The sequence below is a fragment of the Apium graveolens genome, chromosome 10 (assembly GCF_009905375.1).
Source record: "Apium graveolens cultivar Ventura chromosome 10, ASM990537v1, whole genome shotgun sequence".
Classification (NCBI taxonomy): Eukaryota; Viridiplantae; Streptophyta; class Magnoliopsida; order Apiales; family Apiaceae; genus Apium; species Apium graveolens.
This window is the reverse complement of record NC_133656.1, coordinates 222327564-222340529: the sequence shown is the minus strand read 5'-3', so window position 1 is coordinate 222340529 and position 12966 is coordinate 222327564.

The following is a 12966-nucleotide window of genomic DNA, read 5'->3' as shown; positions in this document are numbered from 1 at the left end:
AATGCTCTTGTAACAACAGCATTCACCTTTTTTCTAATGTTCCTGACCTTTTTTACATAATATAAAAAAGATTTTATTATTGAAAAGTACATTTAATTTATTTTAATATATAATTTTTCATTTTATAGAATAATATAAAAATAATTTTTAATCTCTGATAAATCAATTTGATCCAAAAACAAAGATTATTTTAAAAAAATAAAAATCTTTAATATTTAGACAACCATGCATATACCAAAATAATGTATACAAGTACACTGTTTATGACCTTGTGTTCAAACAAAAAAACCATGTAAATATTGGCTGTAAAGACATGGTACTAAAAATCTAAATTGGAGTTGTGTAGTGTGGTCGGGTAGCAATGATCAGTAGTTGGTTGAGTTTTTAAGTTTCTATGTGCGTACTGGCATGCCTGATATGACATTTGCGGACTACATGACTGCTTGCATCCCAATTTAACTTCTTTTTTTTTTTTTTTAACTTTTTAGGGTTAAATTGAACTACCAATTTGACTAAAAATTTCATTAAATAAAAAATTGAAAACATAAAAATAATTTATAATTTACAATTAACTTAATTGAGTCAATTTGACCAAAGACATCTGAATGGGATCAAGGAAATACGAGCAGTCTAAAGTTTAATTTTCAAAATCTCTTATAGAATCTTAATATAAAGGATCAAAAGACTCTATCAAAAATTATTTTATAAATGAAAAACAAAATTCAATTAAGAACATGAATCATGTCTCTTAAGAAAAGATTATTCATAGAACGATATTAGAGGTTCAAATTGATTGCAAAAATATTTATCAAATGTCACATATAGATTTTTTAGGCTTATAAAATTATTTTGACTTCTTTTTTCTTTTAAAATAAAATTATTCTAACTTAAACATCATCACATGTTACATCATCTATTATTTTTTTACAACAAATTTGATATGGCTCCCTTATCCAAAATCATAATAAAAATACAAATTTATATCTAATGATGACTACCGGTAAGTACCGGTAAATATAGGGAACTGCACACGCACCCAATATGTATAACTACCCTAAAATATCCTTCAAATTATTTTTACAGAGGCCACTTAACTATGTGATATTTTTAATAAATCGTAGTTGCATTAATCAAGCATTATTAATATGCAATACATGATGAATAGAATCATAAGAAGTGACAAACCACTCTCTTATATGTGACATAGAATATGTATTCTTTGCCAAGATATGAATACATTATTCGCACATCTATAAACAAACTCAACTAGCACGTGATAAATGTGCTTCATCAGTTAAATACAATTTGAGACAGTAGTTCCAAAAAATACTTCTCCTGATATTTCATTATATACATCAGCTAAGTTTTTCGAATCTGTCACAAACACACAGTGCGTGATTTACATCTCCTTCACCCATGACATGTCTTCTTTCAAACTAATGACGTCTGCCTCATTATCTCCATGTCCCTTCCATTCTTCTTTATCTCGCCCCCAGGAACTTCCCATGCTCATCTCGAAACACCCAACCAACACCAATTTTATTATCTTAAAAAATTGCGGTATCTACTTCCCACTGGAGGTTTTGTCCATACTCTATCTCCTACTGCACCATGATTCTCGTTATGACTAACAAAACCATGAGCTTCACGCCATTCTTGCAGTAGAATCATGGTTGAAGCTTTAACCCCAAACACGGAACCATTAACTTTCTTCCATACCCAATTATTTCTTCTATTTTATAGTCCCCAGCATACCATACCTATCAATACACGCTACTCCTTGTACATGTCTTAAATATTTTCATAATGATTGTAGCTGCTGTGTCATTTGGGGATACTTGCAATAGACGTTGCAGACCCGAACTGAGCCATACCGCTTGAGCAAAGTCACAGTCAAATAAAACATGAGCATCAGTTTCGACAACCATATACTATATGAAAAAAGTCCATAGACATCGGTTTTTGGCCGATGTATATGTTGTTTGGCAACCGATGTTGATGTCGGTGATGTCTATTCTAAAAAAATGCAGGTCTCGCTACATGTTGAAAAATTATTTGTCATATTCCGAGTCTACCATTAATATAACTGTCCCCATTATTTTAATGACAATAATTCAATTTAGGACTATAGGACTACAAAAGGTTAGTTATACCCAGACACGACCATAATTAATGTAATTCATCAAGATTAATCACAAGACTGAACCATTATCCATAATTCAATAATCATAACAATAATGTATCTACATTGAACACGAGACAGTCCATTTTTATGATGAATCTTCGCCCAAATTATAGTACTATAATGCTTGTAACGGATTTTAGTTCAAATACTGAAAAAGTCCCGCCAATTTCTAATAAAGAATACAGATTACCACAAGACTCTCTAGTACAAAAAAGGAAAGACTAACTGTCTAACTCACAATTCTGCGGAAGAGGGGCTCTAGGGATGAGCAAAGTCTTAGCAAGCTATCGACCTTCAGAGACTCAACAATCACATTGTGGAAACAAAGAAACAAGTAAATATTTATGTTAGGTCACACACACACACACTATAGAGGGGGTGAATACAGTGTATAGCACAATCAAATCGAACTTTAACAACTCAAGTAACAGAAAACAAACTTTATTCAAAACAATAAACTCTGTAGAAGGCACTTTATTCCTCAGATGGCTCACCAGCTGTAGAAGGCATTTTGTTAATGGCAGCTTTATCCCTTTGAAGAGATTCTGTTGTATGCACTAGATGTAGTGACCTTTCTGCTTTCTCATTGCCCTGAGCAGCCAACAGTTGATAGGCTGTCACAGGATGAGTAAAAGTGTCAGCATCCAAGGAAATGTTATCAATTACAGCTTTGTAATGTTGCTGAAATTGTCTTTCCTTTTCAGCATCATCCACAATCATTGACTCATTAGCAATGGCTGGTTCCACCCTTGTATCTACTGTACCTGCTTTTCTCTCTTTTTCTCTATGTTCTTGCATCAGGGGCTCCCCCTGGCTCACACAACTCACTCCCTCACCTTCACCTACTAAGGTGGTACTCCACTCACTTACTTTTGCCATGCTGGAAGAAATAGCATGCATTTTTGAGCTCTCAATCTCTCCTTTTACCTGGGAGCAACCCAGCCTCTCACTCAAATTGTCACTCCCTTCCCTCAATCCTAAGAGTGATTGCACAGTATTCATGTCTTCTACACTTGGGATTAATTCAGTTATTTGTGTAGAGACTGTCAACGGATGTGGAATATCCGTTGAAGGTGAAACTGATGTTATCAACGGATAACTGCTGTTAAGCTTATCCGTTGAAGAACAACCACTTGTCAACGGATGAGTGATATCCGTTGAAGAAGGAAAAGAAGTTGAAATTGAAAGTGATATAACTGTTGAATCTGTGTAGATTGATTTGAGATGTGGTGACACAGATCCTTCAATTATATCTGAAAGAATTTGCGGGTGATCCAACAAATCATCCAAGAGATGATGATCACCTGTATTTGAGTGGGGCTTCTCCCTGAGTTGTAAAGAGGGAGAATCAGGAATTGATGGGAATAACATATCCACATCCAGAGATGGTGATGAAGTGTTTGGTGATTGATGTGTGATTATTGTGAGAGAATGGGGCTGTGACTCCACATTTATTGGAGTCACATCAAACTGAGTTTGAGAAGGCATAGATACAGATGGATGTATCTGTGCAGTGTGTGCACCCTGTGTAGAAGATTGGGTTCTAGCCTTCTTTCTTCTAATAAAGGCTTTTGTTGGTGAGTGTTTGGCTTTAGTGTCCCTCCCTCGTTTGTTCTGTGTTCCTGGTTTGGAACTATTTTCAATAGTAACATCCTTTTGGGAGGATGCTACTAGGGATGTGCTAGATACCTTTTCAACCACCACAGCTTTTTGAGAAACTGTGGCTTGGCTAGCTTGGGAAGCACTCAACTTTCCTTCCTTATCCTGGGGGTTTCTTTGATGTTCACCCCTCCCCTCACCACTCACACCCTGTTCACTCACCTCAGGGTTAATAGTTGGTGTTACAACTGTTGTCTTTTGAGAAACAACATAGGTGGATTTCTTTGTCTTTGATTTTGAAAGTTTAGTTTTGGTGACCTTGGTAGAAATCTGTTGGGGCATCACAGATTTCATGGCCACACTAGAAGATAAAGAAATAGAGGGGTTGGAAGAAGTACGAGTTGTAGAAGCAATTACCTCACCTACCTGAGGTGCATTCATGATTGGTAAATATACCAGTGACACACTGCTGTTAAGATCCATTCTCTTCAAGTCTGCAAGAACTCTTTTCTCTTGTGCCCAGCACTTGAGTTTATTATTCTCATTGATTATGACTAAACCTTCAGCAACATGGTTAGCCAATAACATAAAGAATCTAGCATAATAGATGTTATTAGGTCTATTAGCTTTGTTACCTAATCTAGTACCTAATTCTAGCATCACATAGTTGCTAAAGTTAAAATACCTATCAGAAACAAGCATATAGAGCATATTAACCAGAGATGAAGTTATGGCATCAAAATTACTAATTTTCCCAGAGAAAACCTTTATAAAGGCATCCCCAAGGAAACTCCATTCTTTCCTAAGGCCTTTTCTTCTAATACTCCCTAAATTAGCAGAGTTAAGAGAATAACCTATGGAATCTAACATGCTGGATACATCACTATCAGTGTGTGGTGTCATGGCATTGTTCTCAGGCAATTTAAAACATGCTTGTAAATCATCACAGTTAATACAGTGAGTTTTACCTTTGAGAGTGAAGGAGATAGTCATATCCAGGGAGTTGAACTCAGCAGTTGTCCAAATCTCCTCAACTACTTCACAAAAAATTGTTGGGGCTTCCAGCATTGCATAGCTAAGTTTACAGTTTTTGATGAAGTCCATCATTTTGTGATAGTCTGAGTGGGCTTCATTCTTTTCTACCAAAGCTATGAAATTGTTCTTTTCATAGATGAACCCAGATTGAGACATAATCTTCACGACTGGTGCCATTGTTGTGAGTAGAAATTGCAGAGAATAACTTGAAGTTTTTGCAGAGAGAAAATGGTAAATGCTTGAAATTTTAAGAAAGCGTAAAGTAAAAATGAACAATCAGAAGGACTTATATGCTTTCTCAAATTAATAAACAAAAATATAAAATAAAGATTTATCACTAAATATGCGTTAGTGATTTTCAGCCGTTTTAAGAATAAACTGTAAGTATTCTAAAAACTACCTTTAAAACCAATACATACAGATGTATGTATGAGTATCAACGGTTAAGAGAATAGAATCAACGGCTGTTAAACACCTGAATCGATTGATGTGACATTTCAACGGATAAGGCAAATTGTCATCCGTTGAAAGGTACTTCAGTTTTGTCCGTTGACGGATAAAAATTCCAGAAATGTATTTGTCTTTCAACGGATAATGATTATCCGTTGATAGAGCAATTTTGACTTTCAACGGATAGGGAACATCCGTTGATGGAATAAACTATGTTAAAAGTCAAATTTGTTCTTAGCAACTAATATATTTCAGGCTTCAATTCAAATTGCAATAAAGACATGAATTTTAAGAGTAATTAAGCATACCTAGCTCACTTACCAATCTTGTGAATGTTGATTCATCAAGTGGCTTGGTAAATATGTCAGCAATTTGTTGTTCACTTGGAACAAAATGTAGTTCCACTGTACCATTCATGACATGCTCCCTAATGAAGTGGTACTTGATATCAATGTGCTTGGTCCTTGAGTGCTGCACAGGATTCTCTGTTATGGCTATGGCACTTGTGTTGTCACAAAAGATAGGAATTCTATTAACATGAAGTCCATAGTCAAGGAGTTGGTTCCTCATCCATAACACTTGAGAACAGCAACTTCCAGCAGCAATGTATTCAGCCTCAGCTGTAGAAGTAGAGACTGAATTTTGCTTTTTGCTAAACCATGATACAAGGTTGTTTCCCAGGAATTGGCAGGAGCCTGTTGTACTTTTCCTATCTATTTTGCAACCTGCATAGTCTGCATCTGAATAACCAATTAGATCAAAGCCAGATTCTCTAGGATACCAAATACCTAAATTTGGTGTACCCTTGAGATATCTGAAAATCCTTTTGATAGCAATTAAGTGAGACTCCCTAGGATCAGCTTGGAATCTAGCACAAAGACATGTAGCAAACATTATATATGGTCTGCTAGCAGTTAAGTATAAAAGTGAACCAACCATGCCTCTATAACTTGTAATATCCACAGACCTTTCAGTCTTATTTAATTCAAGTTTGGTGGCAGTGGCCATGGGAGTTTTTGCAGATGAACATTCCATTAAGTCAAACTTCTTTAAAAGATCATAAATATATTTAGTTTGACTAATGAAAATTCCATCACTAACTTGTTTAACTTGTAAACCAAGAAAATAGGTTAGTTCTCCCATTAGGCTCATTTCATAATTACTTTGCATTAGCTTAGCAAACTTTTTGCAAAGTTTATCATCTATAGAGCCAAATATTATGTCATCTACATAAATTTGAACAAGTATACTAGAGCCATTAACATCCCTAAAGAAGAGAGTTTTATCAACAGTACCTCTAGTGAAGTGATTCTCCAAAAGAAATTTTGATAAGGTTTCATACCAGGCTCTAGGTGCTTGCTTCAGTCCATAGAGTGCTTTCAACAGATAATACACATAGTCTGGAAAATTTGGATCTTCAAATCCTGGAGGTTGACTCACATAGACTTCTTCCTCTAATTTCCCATTTAGAAATGCACTCTTGACATCCATTTGATAGACTTTGAAATTGGCATGGGCTGCATGGGCTAGAAATATTCTGATGGCTTCAAGTCTTGCAACAGGAGCATATGTTTCATCAAAATCTATTCCCTCTTGCTGAGAATAGCCTTTAGCAACCAGTCTGGCTTTATTCCTTATGATGATGCCATTTTCATCCATCTTGTTTCTGAATACCCACTTTGTGTCAATAGGACTCTTGTTCTTTGGTTTGGGTATCAGCTTCCATACTTGGTTTCTCTCAAATTGGTTCAGCTCTTCCTGCATAGCTAATATCCAATCTGGATCCAATAGAGCTTCTTCCACTTTCTTAGGTTCCTCCTGAGACAGAAAACTACTATACAGACATTCATCTTGAGTGGCTTTTCTTGTTTGCACTTTAGATGATGCATCACCAATGATCAGTTCAAAGGGATGATTCTTGGTCCATTTCCTTTGTGGTGGAAGATGTGCTCTAGATGAGGTGGCCTCAGTATTGTCATGATGTGAGACAGAGTGTTGACTAGTTGAAACTCCCCCTGAGTTGTTGGTCCTTTGCAGGGAACTTGGAGTTTTATCAACTGATGATGTAAATCGATTATCCGTTGATGAACTATGATCAACGGATGCTTCATTTTGTACTTCAACGGATGATGCACTATGTCTTTCAACGGATACTGCATTGCCTCTCTCAACGGATGCAGTATTTTGTGCATTATCCAAGGGCATGTTTTGAATCCCTTTTGAAGTGTCATCTCCATCAGTCTCCTCTTCACTATCATCACAATATATCTCAATGTTGTCAAATTTGAGTCTCTCATTATGTCCCTCATCTGTTAGTCCATCAATCTTTTTATCATCAAACACAACATGCACAGATTCCATAACAATGTTGGTTCTTAGATTGTAGACCCTATAAGATTTTCCAGCTGAGTAACCAACAAATATCCCTTCATCAGCCTTTGCATCAAACTTCCCTTTATGGTCAGATTGATTCCTCAGTATAAAGCATTTACATCCAAAGACATGAAGAAAGTTTAGAGTTGGTTTTCTTCTCTTGAACAACTGATAAGGAGTCATGCCTTTAGCTTGATTGATCAAAGAAATATTCTGAGTGAAGCAGGCACAATTAACAGCTTCAGCCCAGAAATATGTTGGTAACTTTGATTCTTCAAGCATTGTTCTGGCAGCTTCAATTAAAGATCTGTTCTTTCTTTCAACAACCCCATTTTGCTGAGGTGTTCTTGGAGCTGAGAACTCATGCATGATTCCATTTTCTTCACAGAACAGCCTTAATGTCAAATTCTTGAATTCAGTTCCATTGTCACTCCTGATATTTCTAACCTTCAAGTCAGGATGATTGTTGACTTGCCTGATGTGATTGATAATGATTTCACTTGCTTCATCCTTTGATCCAAGAAAATAGACCCATGAGAACTTTGAGAAATCATCTACAATCACTAAGCAATATCTTTTTCTTGCAATAGACAATACATTGACTGGTCCAAACAAATCCATATGTAGCAGCTGTAATGGTTCATCAATTGTTGTTTCAAGCTTCTTTTTGAATGATGCTTTCCTTTGTTTGCCTTTCTGACAAGCATCACACAAACCATCCCTTGAGAATTCAACTAGAGGGATTCCTCTAACTAAGTCCTTTTTGACTAGATCATTCATTGTCTTGAAATTCAAGTGAGATAGCTTCTTGTGCCATAGCCAACTTTCAACTATGCTTGCTTTGCTGAAGAGACAAGTAATGGATTCTGCATCTGTAGAGTTGAAGTCAGCTATGTACACATTTCCTTTTCTAACTCCAGTTAGAACCACTTTGTTGTCTTTCTTACTAGTGACAACACAGGCTTCAGAATTGAAGGAAACTGTATTCCCTCTATCACATAGTTGACTGATGCTCAGTAAATTGTGCTTGAGACCATCAACTAATGCAACTTCATTAATGATGACATTCCTTGTTGAAATCAAGCCATATCCCATAGTAAACCCTTTGCTGTCATCTCCAAAGGTTATGCTAGGGCCAGCTGTCTCCTTGAACTCTGTGAGCAGGGAGAAATCTCCTGTCATGTGTCTTGAACAACCACTGTCCAAGTACCATAGATTTCTTCCATTTCCCTGCACACCATAAAATCAATCAATTTGATTTTGGTACCCAAGTTTCCTTGGGTCCATTCTTGTTAGCCTTTCTCCTAGACTTCATTCCTCCTGCATCTTTAGACTTAGGTAAGTTTGAGTCAACCTTGGTCTTAGATGTAGTTGGTTGAGGTGTAGGGTTAGTCACAGAATCATTTAGCATATTTGTAAAATTATTAGGCATTGATTGTGCAAACATGTTATTCCATATGGGCATATTGTATGGCATTTGAGGCATACTAAATGCAGCAAGATAAGGATTGTTAAAATATGGCATGTTTACAAAATGTGCATAAGGATTTTGTTGAGACATAACAGGCATAGCATGCAGAGGTGATGCAGACATATTAGGCATAGAAGAGGGTACATTTATGGGAGTCTTCTTAATAGATTTACAACTAGCAGATAGATGATTAACACTACTACAATGCACACAGCTTTTTCTAGGAGCATACCTATCAGGTGTGTAATTGTTGTGTTTATTAACTCCTACCTTCCCATTTCTGTTGGATTTTCTTTTAGATTCCTTTTTATCCTCAACCATCTTGAGCCTATTATTTAACTGTTCTAAGGTCATGTGCCCTACATTCACCTTACTGACATCTTTGGATGTGCTTGCTTCTTCTTTGACAAAGTTCTTTGAAGTTGAACCAAACTTTTTGTTGAGTTTCTTTAGATTCTCTCTTTTAGAAACATCTGCCTGTTTTGATTGAGGAACCTTCAACGGATGCTCCTTTTCTTCCTTCAACGGATAACTTTCATCATCCGTTGATTCCACATCCGTTGACAGCCCATCAATTAATTCCAGTTTCTTTTTATTTTTATCCCAGGCAGTTTCACAGAATGATTCAATTCCTTGGACCTTAGCAATTTGAGCACTTACATCCCTAGATGTCTTCCAGGCTTTAATCACCTCTTGCTCTTTCTCTAATTGATTGGAAATTATTTCTACTTTCTTAACAGATTCAGCTAGTTCATTTTCAACAGATATACAATGCAACTTTGTTTTCTCTAGGTCAATCATCTTATCTTCTAACAAAGCATTTCTATTACTTAGAAACAGATTGTTCTCTCTAATCCTACTATTTTCTTTAGCAAGAGATTTAAGAGACACACGCAAATGATACAATTCGGTAGACATGTCATTAAAAGCATCATTGCACTCTTCTTTAGTAAGCTGTGTTAAGTCAGTAGTGATTACCTGATTGCTTGATGAACTAACTTCATTTTCTTCAGAATCAGCCATGAGAGCAAGGTTGACATACTCCACATCTTCATCCTCTTCATCTCCATTAGCTGCCCAGTCCCTTTCTTGAGTAATGAAAGCCCTCTCCTTTTGCTTGAGTAGATCAAAATATTTCTTTTTGTAATCTACTTGTTCAAATTTCTTCTTTTCAGAAGTTGGCTTTCTGCACTCACCTGCAAAGTGTCCACTTATACCACAATTGAAACACTTGAACTTGGATTTGTCCACAGTGTTTTTGTGAGGTTTAGTGGCTCTAGTGTTTTTCTTGAATTTCATCTTTGCAAATCTTCTGGACAGAAATGCAAGATGCTCATCAATTCCATCTGAGTCATCTTGGCTGGAGTTGTCTTCATTTTCAGCAACTTGCTCTTTCCCCTTGCTTGATTCCTGATTTCTTATACCATCTTTGGAGTTTGATGTAGATCTCGCAGTTTCTTGTCTGCATTTCCTCTCATCTTCAGCTACCAATGCAACTGAACTTCCTTTCTTTCTCCCCTTCTCCAATACCTCATCCTGTTCCAGCTCTAGTTCATAAGTCTTCAAGATTCCATACAATCTTTCAAGAGTGAAGTCCTTATAATCTTGAGAGTTTCTTAAGGAGACAGTCATGGGTTTCCATTCCTTTGGCAAGGATCTTAAAAATTTAAGATTTGAATCCTTCACCTGGTACACTCTTCCATACAGCTTCAGTCCATTCAACAGCTTTTGGAACCTATTGAATGTTTCATTTAAAGATTCATTTTCTTCAAAATGAAAGTATTCATACTGTTGAATGAGAAGCTGCATTTTGTTTTCTTTCACTTGTTCTGTACCTTCACACAGTAGTTGAACTGTGTCCCAAACCTCTTTGGCAGTTGTGCAATTTATCACATTATCAAACATATCCATGTTAAGACCATTAAACAAAATGTTCATAGCCTTCTTATCCTTGTGGACTTCTTCTGTGTCTTCCATTGTCCATTCTGCTCTAGGTTTTGGAATGGATTGACCAACAGCAACTGTGGCTGTAGCAACTGTTGCTACTTTGTGGGGAATGTGAGGACCATTCTCAATGCAGTTTACATAACCTTCATCTTGGGAGAGTAGATGAAGGTGCATTTTCACCTTCCAATGGTGATAACTGTCTTTGTCAAGAACTGGGATCTTTACTCCAATATCCTTCTTACTCATCTTTGTTAGATTCCAAGATCTTTAAACTCTTTGTTTGTCAAGAGCCTGCTCTGATACCGATTGTTATTCCTAGTGGACTAACAATGAGATTTACAGAAGGGGGGTTGAATGTAAATCTCAAAACTTTTTCAAGTTTTGAGCAGTTTATGAAAGTTGTGTGTTCAAGAAGAACAAGTGTGTGAATTGCTTTAAGCTAATACAGACAGATATATATTCAAGCACAAATGTAAAGAACACAACAGACCTTAAAAACTTTTCTGGTGGATTTGTTGTTCCACCAGAGATGGTATTTTTAGAAAATCTGTGATTAAACAATGTTGATCACAGCTGCATCCTAGTACAAACTAGATGAATTTTCTCTCAATATTTTTCTAAACAGCTCTGGAAAATCTCTCTTCTAATTACTAGCTTCTACTTGGTTTATATATTACCAAGTGTACAAGTGAAGAACAATATAAAATACAGTAATAAAATAAGATCTTCACTTGCTTCTTTTCCTGTTCACTCCAGTACTTTGTTGACTATTGCATCTTTGTACTAGAGAAGAACGGCTGCTTTTTCTGTTGTTCCTGAAATTCGGCTACCACATCTCAGTTGTCTCTATCAACCCATGTGCCTCTGTCTGTAGGTACAACTACCTCTTATCAACGGCTAATCATCAGAACATCTGTTGAAGCTTTCATCCGTTGATGCACTCATCCGTTGAAGGATGTTATCCGTTGAAGCTTTCATCCGTTGATGCACTCATCCGTTGAAGGATGTTATCCGTTGATGACTTTATCCGTTGAAGCTTTAGAGACATCCGTTGAAGCTTAGCTTCTTATCCGTTGAAGGTCTTTAAGTCATCCGTTGATACCACTTCACTTATACAAAATTACAAGGCATGAAGTATTTACAATTGGCTTTCCTATCTGCATATCATCTAGTAGTCAACATGACTCATAGTTTCTCTCAACTTCCAAGAATTACATTTTAAATACAGAGACTGAAATATGCTACAACACTAGACTTATTTCTAAGTAAAGCTACACCATCAACGGATAGCCAAAGTGGTCTTATCCGTTGAGGCTACAGACACTAAATTTCTACTTAAGTATTTTGTTAAACATATCATCAAACTAATGCACATACATTCCTAACACTGTTCAATGGTGTTGATGCAAACATGTTTGATAACATTATCAACTGCAAGACTGCCAAGAAAGTTTGGGACACAATACAGATAATCTGTGATGGTACTGAGCAAGTAAGAGAAAATAAAATGCAGCTCCTGATTCAGCAATATGAGCATTTTCACAATGAAGAAAGTGAGTCACTCACTGACATTTTTAGTAGATTCCAAAAGCTACTAAATGCTCTTAAATTGCATGGAAGAGTCTATCAGACTAAAGACTCCAATCTGAAATTTCTCAGATCTCTTCCAAAGGAATGGAAACCAATGACAGTCTCATTGAGAAACTCACAAGATTATAAGGAGTTTAATTTGGAGAGACTGTATGGCATTCTGAAGACCTATGAGCTTGAAATAGAGCAGGATGAAAGAATGGAGAGAGGAAAGAAGAAAGGAGGATCCATTGCACTAGTTGCTGATCTGGAAAAGGAGAAGGAAGTGAAGATGGAAGCTGTGGAATCAACTTCAAAGGCCTGTGAAAGCAAGGGT